Here is a 13,937-nt window from a genome sequence, read left to right on the forward strand (position 1 = left end):
AAATAAACCTATAGAACGCTTATTTGTCTTCTATCTATGCATTTTGACACTCCAACAATGTGTTTTGCTTCAATGTGGCTCCTTTTACAAAGGTGCTTATTTCTGGAGTGAACATGCAGTTCTACTCAAGAGTAAGCAACGAAGCGAAATAAACCTATAGAACGCTTATTTGTCTTCTATCTATGCATTCTGACACTCCAACAATGTGTTTTGCTTCAATTTGGCTCGTTTTACAAAGGTGCTTTTTTCTGGAGTGACCATGCAGTTCTACTCAAGAGTAAGCAACTAAGCAAAATAAACCTATAGAACGCTTATTTGTCTTCTATCTATGCATTTTGACACTCCAACAATGTGTTTTGCTTCAATGTGGCTCCTTTTACAAAGGTGCTTATTTCTGGAGTGACCATGCAGTTCTACTCAAGAGTAAGCAACTAAGCAAAATAAACCTATAGAACGCTTATTTGTCTTCTATCTATGCATTCTGACACTCCAACAATGTGTTTTGCTTCAATTTGGCTCGTTTTACAAAGGTGCTTATTTCTAGAGTTCATATGCATATCTACTCAAGAGTAAGCAACTAAGCGAGACAAACGTATAGAACACTTACTTCTCTGCTATCTATGTATTCTGACACTCCAACATTGTGTTTTGCATCAATTTGGCTCATTTTACAAAGGTGCTCATTTTTGGAGTGAATCTGCCGTTCTACTCAAGAGTAAGCTAGTGAAATAAACTCATAGAACGCTTATTTGTCTTGTATCTATGCATTCTAACACTCAAACAATGTATTTCACTTCATGTTGGCTCATTTTGCAAAGGTGCTTGTTTTTGGAGTTAACATGCAGTTCTACTCAAGAGTAAGCAAGTGAGTGAAATAAACTAATAGATCGCTTATTTGTCTTCTATCTATGCATTTTGACACTCCAACAATGTGTTTTGCTTCAATTTGGCTCCTTTTACAAAGGTGCTTATTTCTGGAGTGAACATGCAGTTCTACTCAAGAATAAGCGACTAAGCGAAATAAACCTATAGAACGCTTATTTGTCTTCTATCTATGCATTCTGACACTCCAACAATGTGTTTTGCTTCAATTTGGCTCATTTTACAAAGGTGCTTATTTCTGGAGTGAAGATGCATTATCTACTCAAGAGTAAGCAAATAAGTGAAAAAAAAGTCAGAACACTTACTTGTCTTCTATTTATGCATTCTGGCACTCCAAAAATGTGTTTCACTTCAGGTTGGCTCATTTTACAAAGGTGCTCATTTTTTGAGTGAGCATTCAGTTCTACTCAAGAGTAAGCAAGTAAGTGAGATAAACTCATAGATCGCTTATTTGTCTCATATCTATGCATTCTAACACTCCAACAATGTGTTTCACTTCCAAGTTGTCTTATTTTTCAAAGGTGCTTATTTCTGGAGTGAACATGCTGTTCTACTCAAGAGTAAGCAACTAAGCAAAATAAACCGATAGAAAGCTTATTTGTCTTCTATCTATGCATTCCGACACTCCAACAATGTGTTTTGCTTCAATTTGGCTCGTTTTACAGAGGTGCTTATTTCTAGAGTTCATACGCATATCTACTCAAGAGTAAGCAACTAAGTAAGAACGCTTTTTTGTCTTCTATCTATCCATTCTGACACTCCAACAATGTGTTTTGCTTCAATTTGGCTCGTTTTACAAAGGTGCTTATTTCTAGAGTTCATATGCATATCTACTCAAGAGTAAGCAACTAAGTGAAATAAACGTATAGAACGCTTACTTGTCTGCTATCTATGTATTCTGACACTCCAACATTGTGTGCATCAATTTGGCTCCTTTTACAAAGGTGCTCATTTTTTGAGTGAATCTGCCGTTCTACTCAAGAGTAAGCAAGTGAGTGAAATAAACTCATAGAACGCTTATTTGTCTTGTATCTATGCATTTTGACACTCCAACAATGTGTTTCACTTCATGTTGGCTCATTTTGTAAAGGTCCTCATTTTTGGAGTGAACATGAAGTTCTACACAAGAGTAAGCAAGTAAGTGAAATAAACTCATAGAAGGCTTATTTATCTTGTATCTATGCATTCTGACACTCCAACAATGTGTTCCGCTTCATGTTGGCTCATTTTGCAAAGGTGCTTGTTTTTGGAGTGAATCTGCCGTTCTACTCAAGAGTAAGCAAGTGAAATAAACTCATAGAACGCTTATTTGTCTTGTATCTATGCATTCTAACACTCAAACAATGTATTTCACTTCATGTTGGCAGTTCTACTCAAGAGTAAGCAAGTAAGTGAAAGAAACTTATAAAACACTTATTTGTCTTGTTGCTATGCATCCTGGCACTCCAACAATGTGTTTCACTTCATGTTGGCTCATTTTACAAAGGTGCTCATTTTTTGAGTGAACAAGCAAGCAAGTGAGATAAACCCAAAGAACGCCTATTTCTCGTCCATCATTTTCTCGTGCATCAATGCATTCTGACACTCCAACAATGTGTTTCACTTCAAAGTTGTCTTATTTTACAAAGGTGCTTATTTCTGGAGTGCACATGCATATCTACTCAAGAGTAAGCAAATAAGCGAAATAAAACGTCAGATCGCTTATTTGTCTTCTATCTATGCATTTTGACACTCCAACAATGTGTTCCACTTCATGTTGGCTCATTTTGCAAAGGTGCTTGTTTTTGGAGTGAACATGCACTTCTACTCAAGAGTAAGCAAGTAGGTGAAATAAACTCATAGAACGCTTATTTGTCTTCTATCTATGCATTCTAACACTCCAACTATGCATATCACTTCAGGGTGTCTTATTTTACAAAGGTGCTTATTTCTGGAGTGCACATGCATTATCTACTCAAGAGTAAGCAAATTAGTGAAAAAAAAGTCAGAACACTTACTTGTCTTCTATTTATGCATTCTGACACTCCAAAAATGTGTTTCACTTCAGGTTGGCTCATTTTACAAAGGTGCTCATTTTTTGAGTGAGCATTCAGTTCTACTCAAGAGTAAGCAAGTAAGTGAGATAAACTCATAGATCGCTTATTTGTCTTATATCTATGCATTCTAACACTCCAACAATGTGTTTCACTTCCAAGTTGTCTTATTTTTCAAAGGTGCTTATTTCTGGAGTGCACATGCATATCTACTCAAGAGTAAGCGACTAAGCGAAATAAACCTATAGAACGCTTATTTGTCTTCTATCTATGCATTTTGACACTCCAACAATGTGTTTTGCTTCAATGTGGCTCCTTTTACAAAGGTGCTTATTTCTGGAGTGAACATGCAGTTCTACTCAAGAGTAAGCAACGAAGCGAAATAAACCTATAGAACGCTTATTTGTCTTCTATCTATGCATTCTGACACTCCAACAATGTGTTTTGCTTCAATTTGGCTCGTTTTACAAAGGTGCTTTTTTCTGGAGTGACCATGCAGTTCTACTCAAGAGTAAGCAACTAAGCAAAATAAACCTATAGAACACTTATTTGTCTTCTATCTATGCATTTTGACACTCCAACAATGTGTTTTGCTTCAATGTGGCTCCTTTTACAAAGGTGCTTATTTCTGGAGTGAACATGCAGTTCTACTCAAGAGTAAGCAACGAAGCGAAATAAACCTATAGAACGCTTATTTGTCTTCTATCTATGCATTCTGACACTCCAACAATGTGTTTTGCTTCAATTTGGCTCGTTTTACAAAGGTGCTTTTTTCTGGAGTGACCATGCAGTTCTACTCAAGAGTAAGCAACTAAGCAAAATAAACCTATAGAACGCTTATTTGTCTTCTATCTATGCATTCTGACACTCCAACAATGTGTTTTGCTTCAATTTGGCTCGTTTTACAAAGGTGCTTATTTCTAGAGTTCATATGCATATCTACTCAAGAGTAAGCAACTAAGCGAGACAAACGTATAGAACACTTACTTCTCTGCTATCTATGTATTCTGACACTCCAACATTGTGTTTTGCATCAATTTGGCTCATTTTACAAAGGTGCTCATTTTTGGAGTGAATCTGCCGTTCTACTCAAGAGTAAGCTAGTGAAATAAACTCATAGAACGCTTATTTGTCTTGTATCTATGCATTCTAACACTCAAACAATGTATTTCACTTCATGTTGGCTCATTTTGCAAAGGTGCTTGTTTTTGGAGTTAACATGCAGTTCTACTCAAGAGTAAGCAAGTGAGTGAAATAAACTAATAGATCGCTTATTTGTCTTCTATCTATGCATTTTGACACTCCAACAATGTGTTTTGCTTCAATTTGGCTCCTTTTACAAAGGTGCTTATTTCTGGAGTGAACATGCAGTTCTACTCAAGAATAAGCGACTAAGCGAAATAAACCTATAGAACGCTTATTTGTCTTCTATCTATGCATTCTGACACTCCAACAATGTGTTTTGCTTCAATTTGGCTCATTTTACAAAGGTGCTTATTTCTGGAGTGAAGATGCATTATCTACTCAAGAGTAAGCAAATAAGTGAAAAAAAAGTCAGAACACTTACTTGTCTTCTATTTATGCATTCTGGCACTCCAAAAATGTGTTTCACTTCAGGTTGGCTCATTTTACAAAGGTGCTCATTTTTTGAGTGAGCATTCAGTTCTACTCAAGAGTAAGCAAGTAAGTGAGATAAACTCATAGATCGCTTATTTGTCTCATATCTATGCATTCTAAGACTCCAACAATGTGTTTCACTTCCAAGTTGTCTTATTTTTCAAAGGTGCTTATTTCTGGAGTGAACATGCTGTTCTACTCAAGAGTAAGCAACTAAGCAAAATAAACCGATAGAAAGCTTATTTGTCTTCTATCTATGCATTCCGACACTCCAACAATGTTTTTTGCTTCAATTTGGCTCGTTTTACAGAGGTGCTTATTTCTAGAGTTCATACGCATATCTACTCAAGAGTAAGCAACTAAGTAAGAACGCTTTTTTGTCTTCTATCTATCCATTCTGACACTCCAACAATGTGTTTTGCTTCAATTTGGCTCGTTTTACAAAGGTGCTTATTTCTAGAGTTCATATGCATATCTACTCAAGAGTAAGCAACTAAGTGAAATAAACGTATAGAACGCTTACTTGTCTGCTATCTATGTATTCTGACACTCCAACATTGTGTGCATCAATTTGGCTCCTTTTACAAAGGTGCTTATTTCTGAAGTTCACATGCAGTTCTACTCAAGAGTCAGCAACTATGCATGCTTTCTATGCATTCTGACACTCCAACAATGTGTTTCACTTCATGTTGGCTCATTTTGTAAAGGTCCTCATTTTTGGAGTGAACATGAAGTTCTACACAAGAGTAAGCAAGTAAGTGAAATAAACTCATAGAAGGCTTATTTATCTTGTATCTATGCATTCTGACACTCCAACAATGTGTTCCGCTTCATGTTGGCTCATTTTGCAAAGGTGCTTGTTTTTGGAGTGAATCTGCCGTTCTACTCAAGAGTAAGCAAGTGAAATAAACTCATAGAACGCTTATTTGTCTTGTATCTATGCATTCTAACACTCAAACAATGTATTTCACTTCATGTTGGCAGTTCTACTCAAGAGTAAGCAAGTAAGTGAAAGAAACTTATAAAACACTTATTTGTCTTGTTGCTATGCATCCTGGCACTCCAACAATGTGTTTCACTTCATGTTGGCTCATTTTACAAAGGTGCTCATTTTTTGAGTGAACAAGCAAGCAAGTGAGATAAACCCAAAGAACGCCTATTTCTCGTCCATCATTTTCTCGTGCATCAATGCATTCTGACACTCCAACAATGTGTTTCACTTCAAAGTTGTCTTATTTTACAAAGGTGCTTATTTCTGGAGTGCACATGCATATCTACTCAAGAGTAAGCAAATAAGCGAAATAAAACGTCAGATCGCTTATTTGTCTTCTATCTATGCATTTTGACACTCCAACAATGTGTTTTGCTTCAAGATGTCTTATTTTACAAAGGTGCTTTATTCTCCAGGGCACATGCATATCTACTCAAGAGTAAGCAAATAAGCGAAATAAACCCATAGATCGCTTACTTGTCTCATATCTATGCATTCTGACACTCCAACAATGTGTTTTGCTTCAATTTGGCTCTTTTTGCAAGTGCTTGTTTATGGAGTGAGCATGCAATTCTACTCAAGAGTAAGCAACTGAGCGAAATAAACCTATAGAACGCTTATATGTCTTCTGTCTATGCATTCTGACTCTCCAACAATGTGTTTTGCTTCAATCTGGCTCATTTTACAAAGGTGCTTATTTCTGGAGTGAACATGCAGTTCTACTCAAGAGTAAGCAACTAAGCGAAATAAACCTATATAACGCTTATTTGTCTTCTATCTATGCATTCCGACACTCCAACAATGTGTTTTGTTTCAATTTGGCTCATTTTACAAAGGTGCTTATTTCTGGAGTTCACATGCAGTTCTACTCAAGAGTAAGCAAGTGAGTGAAATAAACTCATAGAACGCTTATTTGTCTTGTATCTATGCATTTTGACACTCCAACAATGTGTTTCACTTCATGTTGGCTCATTTTGTAAAGGTCCTCATTTTTGGAGTGAACATGAAGTTCTACACAAGAGTAAGCAAGTAAGTGAAATAAACTCATAGAAGGCTTATTTATCTTGTATCTATGCATTCTGACACTCCAACAATGTGTTCCGCTTCATGTTGGCTCATTTTGCAAAGGTGCTTGTTTTTGGAGTGAATCTGCCGTTCTACTCAAGAGTAAGCAAGTGAAATAAACTCATAGAACGCTTATTTGTCTTGTATCTATGCATTCTAACACTCAAACAATGTATTTCACTTCATGTTGGCAGTTCTACTCAAGAGTAAGCAAGTAAGTGAAAGAAACTTATAAAACACTTATTTGTCTTGTTGCTATGCATCCTGGCACTCCAACAATGTGTTTCACTTCATGTTGGCTCATTTTACAAAGGTGCTCATTTTTTGAGTGAACAAGCAAGCAAGTGAGATAAACCCAAAGAACGCCTATTTCTCGTCCATCATTTTCTCGTGCATCAATGCATTCTGACACTCCAACAATGTGTTTCACTTCAAAGTTGTCTTATTTTACAAAGGTGCTTATTTCTGGAGTGCACATGCATATCTACTCAAGAGTAAGCAAATAAGCGAAATAAAACGTCAGATCGCTTATTTGTCTTCTATCTATGCATTTTGACACTCCAACAATGTGTTTTGCTTCAAGATGTCTTATTTTACAAAGGTGCTTTATTCTCCAGGGCACATGCATATCTACTCAAGAGTAAGCAAATAAGCGAAATAAACCCATAGATCGCTTACTTGTCTCATATCTATGCATTCTGACACTCCAACAATGTGTTTTGCTTCAATTTGGCTCTTTTTGCAAGTGCTTGTTTATGGAGTGAGCATGCAATTCTACTCAAGAGTAAGCAACTGAGCGAAATAAACCTATAGAACGCTTATATGTCTTCTGTCTATGCATTCTGACTCTCCAACAATGTGTTTTGCTTCAATCTGGCTCATTTTACAAAGGTGCTTATTTCTGGAGTGAACATGCAGTTCTACTCAAGAGTAAGCAACTAAGCGAAATAAACCTATATAACGCTTATTTGTCTTCTATCTATGCATTCCGACACTCCAACAATGTGTTTTGTTTCAATTTGGCTCATTTTACAAAGGTGCTTATTTCTGGAGTTCACATGCAGTTCTACTCAAGAGTAAGCAACTAAGCGAAATCAACCTATAGAACGCTTATATATCTTCTATCTATGCATTCTGACTCTCCAACAATGTGTTTTGCTTCAATTTGGCTCATTTTACAAGGGTGCTTATTTCTGGAGAGCAGATGCATTTCTACTCAAGAGTAAGCAACTAAGCGAAATAAAGCCATAGAACGCTTATTTGCCTTCTATCTATGCATTCTGACACTTAATGTGTTCTGCTTCAATTTGGCTCATTTTACAAAGGTGCTTATTTCTGGAGAGCAGATGCATTTCTACTCAAGACTAAGCAACTAAGCGATATGAAGCCATAGAACGCTTACTTGTCTCATATCTATGCATTCTGACACTCCAACAATGTGTTTTGCTTCAATTTGGCTCTTTTTGCAAGTGCTTGTTTATGGAGTGATCATGCAGTTCTACTCAAGAGTAAGCAAGTAAGTGAAAGAAACTCATAGAACTCTTATTTGTCTTCTATCTATGCATTCTGACACTCCAACAATGTGTTTTGCTTCAATTTGGCTCGTTTTACAAAGGTGCTTATTTCTAGAGTTCATATGCATATCTACTCAAGAGTAAGCAACTAAGCGAGACAAACGTATAGAACACTTACTTCTCTGCTATCTATGTATTCTGACACTCCAACATTGTGTTTTGCATCAATTTGGCTCATTTTACAAAGGTGCTCATTTTTGGAGTGAATCTGCCGTTCTACTCAAGAGTAAGCTAGTGAAATAAACTCATAGAACGCTTATTTGTCTTGTATCTATGCATTCTAACACTCAAACAATGTATTTCACTTCATGTTGGCTCATTTTGCAAAGGTGCTTGTTTTTGGAGTTAACATGCAGTTCTACTCAAGAGTCAGCAACTATGCATGCTTTCTATGCATTCTGACACTCCAACAATGTGTTTCACTTCATGTTGGCTCATTTTGTAAAGGTCCTCATTTTTGGAGTGAACATGAAGTTCTACACAAGAGTAAGCAAGTAAGTGAAATAAACTCATAGAAGGCTTATTTATCTTGTATCTATGCATTCTGACACTCCAACAATGTGTTCCGCTTCATGTTGGCTCATTTTGCAAAGGTGCTTGTTTTTGGAGTGAATCTGCCGTTCTACTCAAGAGTAAGCAAGTGAAATAAACTCATAGAACGCTTATTTGTCTTGTATCTATGCATTCTAACACTCAAACAATGTATTTCACTTCATGTTGGCAGTTCTACTCAAGAGTAAGCAAGTAAGTGAAAGAAACTTATAAAACACTTATTTGTCTTGTTGCTATGCATCCTGGCACTCCAACAATGTGTTTCACTTCATGTTGGCTCATTTTACAAAGGTGCTCATTTTTTGAGTGAACAAGCAAGCAAGTGAGATAAACCCAAAGAACGCCTATTTCTCGTCCATCATTTTCTCGTGCATCAATGCATTCTGACACTCCAACAATGTGTTTCACTTCAAAGTTGTCTTATTTTACAAAGGTGCTTATTTCTGGAGTGCACATGCATATCTACTCAAGAGTAAGCAAATAAGCGAAATAAAACGTCAGATCGCTTATTTGTCTTCTATCTATGCATTTTGACACTCCAACAATGTGTTTTGCTTCAAGATGTCTTATTTTACAAAGGTGCTTTATTCTCCAGGGCACATGCATATCTACTCAAGAGTAAGCAAATAAGCGAAATAAACCCATAGATCGCTTACTTGTCTCATATCTATGCATTCTGACACTCCAACAATGTGTTTTGCTTCAATTTGGCTCTTTTTGCAAGTGCTTGTTTATGGAGTGAGCATGCAATTCTACTCAAGAGTAAGCAACTGAGCGAAATAAACCTATAGAACGCTTATATGTCTTCTGTCTATGCATTCTGACTCTCCAACAATGTGTTTTGCTTCAATCTGGCTCATTTTACAAAGGTGCTTATTTCTGGAGTGAACATGCAGTTCTACTCAAGAGTAAGCAACTAAGCGAAATAAACCTATATAACGCTTATTTGTCTTCTATCTATGCATTCCGACACTCCAACAATGTGTTTTGTTTCAATTTGGCTCATTTTACAAAGGTGCTTATTTCTGGAGTTCACATGCAGTTCTACTCAAGAGTAAGCAAGTGAGTGAAATAAACTCATAGAACGCTTATTTGTCTTGTATCTATGCATTTTGACACTCCAACAATGTGTTTCACTTCATGTTGGCTCATTTTGTAAAGGTCCTCATTTTTGGAGTGAACATGAAGTTCTACACAAGAGTAAGCAAGTAAGTGAAATAAACTCATAGAAGGCTTATTTATCTTGTATCTATGCATTCTGACACTCCAACAATGTGTTCCGCTTCATGTTGGCTCATTTTGCAAAGGTGCTTGTTTTTGGAGTGAATCTGCCGTTCTACTCAAGAGTAAGCAAGTGAAATAAACTCATAGAACGCTTATTTGTCTTGTATCTATGCATTCTAACACTCAAACAATGTATTTCACTTCATGTTGGCAGTTCTACTCAAGAGTAAGCAAGTAAGTGAAAGAAACTTATAAAACACTTATTTGTCTTGTTGCTATGCATCCTGGCACTCCAACAATGTGTTTCACTTCATGTTGGCTCATTTTACAAAGGTGCTCATTTTTTGAGTGAACAAGCAAGCAAGTGAGATAAACCCAAAGAACGCCTATTTCTCGTCCATCATTTTCTCGTGCATCAATGCATTCTGACACTCCAACAATGTGTTTCACTTCAAAGTTGTCTTATTTTACAAAGGTGCTTATTTCTGGAGTGCACATGCATATCTACTCAAGAGTAAGCAAATAAGCGAAATAAAACGTCAGATCGCTTATTTGTCTTCTATCTATGCATTTTGACACTCCAACAATGTGTTTTGCTTCAAGATGTCTTATTTTACAAAGGTGCTTTATTCTCCAGGGCACATGCATATCTACTCAAGAGTAAGCAAATAAGCGAAATAAACCCATAGATCGCTTACTTGTCTCATATCTATGCATTCTGACACTCCAACAATGTGTTTTGCTTCAATTTGGCTCTTTTTGCAAGTGCTTGTTTATGGAGTGAGCATGCAATTCTACTCAAGAGTAAGCAACTGAGCGAAATAAACCTATAGAACGCTTATATGTCTTCTGTCTATGCATTCTGACTCTCCAACAATGTGTTTTGCTTCAATCTGGCTCATTTTACAAAGGTGCTTATTTCTGGAGTGAACATGCAGTTCTACTCAAGAGTAAGCAACTAAGCGAAATAAACCTATATAACGCTTATTTGTCTTCTATCTATGCATTCCGACACTCCAACAATGTGTTTTGTTTCAATTTGGCTCATTTTACAAAGGTGCTTATTTCTGGAGTTCACATGCAGTTCTACTCAAGAGTAAGCAACTAAGCGAAATCAACCTATAGAACGCTTATATATCTTCTATCTATGCATTCTGACTCTCCAACAATGTGTTTTGCTTCAATTTGGCTCATTTTACAAGGGTGCTTATTTCTGGAGAGCAGATGCATTTCTACTCAAGAGTAAGCAACTAAGCGAAATAAAGCCATAGAACGCTTATTTGCCTTCTATCTATGCATTCTGACACTTAATGTGTTCTGCTTCAATTTGGCTCATTTTACAAAGGTGCTTATTTCTGGAGAGCAGATGCATTTCTACTCAAGACTAAGCAACTAAGCGATATGAAGCCATAGAACGCTTACTTGTCTCATATCTATGCATTCTGACACTCCAACAATGTGTTTTGCTTCAATTTGGCTCTTTTTGCAAGTGCTTGTTTATGGAGTGATCATGCAGTTCTACTCAAGAGTAAGCAAGTAAGTGAAAGAAACTCATAGAACTCTTATTTGTCTTCTATCTATGCATTCTGACACTCCAACAATGTGTTTTGCTTCAATTTGGCTCGTTTTACAAAGGTGCTTATTTCTAGAGTTCATATGCATATCTACTCAAGAGTAAGCAACTAAGCGAGACAAACGTATAGAACACTTACTTCTCTGCTATCTATGTATTCTGACACTCCAACATTGTGTTTTGCATCAATTTGGCTCATTTTACAAAGGTGCTCATTTTTGGAGTGAATCTGCCGTTCTACTCAAGAGTAAGCTAGTGAAATAAACTCATAGAACGCTTATTTGTCTTGTATCTATGCATTCTAACACTCAAACAATGTATTTCACTTCATGTTGGCTCATTTTGCAAAGGTGCTTGTTTTTGGAGTTAACATGCAGTTCTACTCAAGAGTAAGCAAGTGAGTGAAATAAACTAATAGATCGCTTATTTGTCTTCTATCTATGCATTTTGACACTCCAACAATGAGTTTTGCTTCAATTTGGCTCCTTCTACAAAGGTGCTTATTTCTGGAGTGAACATGCAGTTCTACTCAAGAGTAAGCGACTAAGCGAAATAAGCGTATAGAACGCTTATTTGTCTTCTATCTATGCATTCTGACTCTCCAACAATGTGTTTTGCTTCAATTTGGCTCATTTTACAAAGGTGCTTATTTCTGGAGAGCAGGTGCATTTCTACTCAGGAGTACGCAACTAAGCGAAATAAAGCCATAGAACGCTTATTTGCCTTCTATCTATGCATTCTGACACTTAATGTGTTCTGCTTCAAATTGGCTCATTTTACAAAGGTGCTTATTTCTGGAGAGCAGATGCATTTCTACTCAAGAGTAAGCAACTAAGCCAAATGAAGCCATAGAACGCATACTTGTCTCATATCTATGCATTCTGACACTCCAACAATGTGTTTTGCTTCAATTTGGCTCTTTTTGCAAGTGCTTGTTTATGGAGTGAGCATGCAGTTCTACTCAAGAGTAAGCAAGTAAGTGAAATAAACTCATAGAACGCTTATTTGTCTTCTATCTATGCATTCTGACACTCCAACAATGTGTATTGCTTCAATTTGGCTCATTTTACAAAGGTTCTTATTTCTAGAGTTCACATGCAGTTCTACTCAAGAGTAAGCAACTATGCATGCTTTCTATGCATTCTAACACTCCAACAATGTGTTTTGCTTCAATTTGGCTCCTTTTACAACATTGTGTTTTGCATCAATTTGGCTCATTTTACTAAGGTGCTCATTTTTGGAGTGAATCTGCTGTTCTACTCAAGAGTAAGCCAGTGAAATACACTCATAGAACGCTTATTTGTCTTGTATCTATGCATTCTAACACTCAAACAATGTATTTCACTTCATGTTGGCTCATTTTACAAAGGTGCTTATTTCTGGAGTGCACATGCAGTTGTACTCAAGAGTAAGCAACTAAGCGAAATAAATGGATAGAACGCTCTTTTGTCTTCTATCTATGCATTCTGACACTCCAACAATGTGTTTTGCTTCAATTTGGCTCTTTTTGCAAGTGCTTGTTTATGGAGTGAGCATGCAGTTCTACTCAAGAGTAAGCAAGTAAGTGAAATAAACTCATAGAACGCTTATTTGTCTTCTATCTATGCATTCTGACACTCCAACAATGTGTATTGCTTCAATTTGGCTCATTTTACAAAGGTGCTTATTTCTGGAGTTCACATGCATTTCTACTCAAGAGTAAGCAACTATGCATGCTTTCTATGCATTCTAACACTCCAACAATGTGTTTTGCTTCAATTTGGCTCCTTTGACAACATTGTGTTTTGCATCAGTTTGGCTCAGTTTACTAAGGTGCTCATTTTTGGAGTGAATCTGCTGTTCTACTCAAGAGTAAGCGAGTGAAATACACTCATAGAACGCTTATTTGTCTTGTATCTATGCATTCTAACACTCAATCAATGTATTTCACTTCATGTTGGCTCATTTTACAAAGGTGCTTATTTCTGGAGTGCACATGCAGTTGTACTCAAGAGTAAGCAACTAAGCGAAATAAATGGATAGAACGCTTTTTTGTCTTCTATCTATGCATTCCGACACTCCAACAATGTGTTTTACTTTAATTTGGCTCATTTTACAAAGGTGCTTACTTCTTGGGTGAACATGCAATTCTACTCAAAAGGAAGCAACTAAGCGAAATAAACGTATAGAACGCTTATTTGTCTCCTATCTATGCATTCCGACACTCAAACAATGTGCTTTGCTTCAATTTGGCTAATTTTACAAAGGTGCTTATTTCTTGAGTTCATATGCATATCTACTCAAGAGTAAGCAACTAAGCGAAATAAACGTATAGAACGCTTATTTGTCTTCTATCTATGCATTCTGACACTCCAACAATGTGTTTTGCTTCAATTTAGCTCATTTTACAAAGGTGCTTATTTCTGGAGTGCACATGCAGTTCTACT

Source organism: Zootoca vivipara, chromosome 2, assembly GCF_963506605.1.
Source record: "Zootoca vivipara chromosome 2, rZooViv1.1, whole genome shotgun sequence".
Classification (NCBI taxonomy): Eukaryota; Metazoa; Chordata; class Lepidosauria; order Squamata; family Lacertidae; genus Zootoca; species Zootoca vivipara.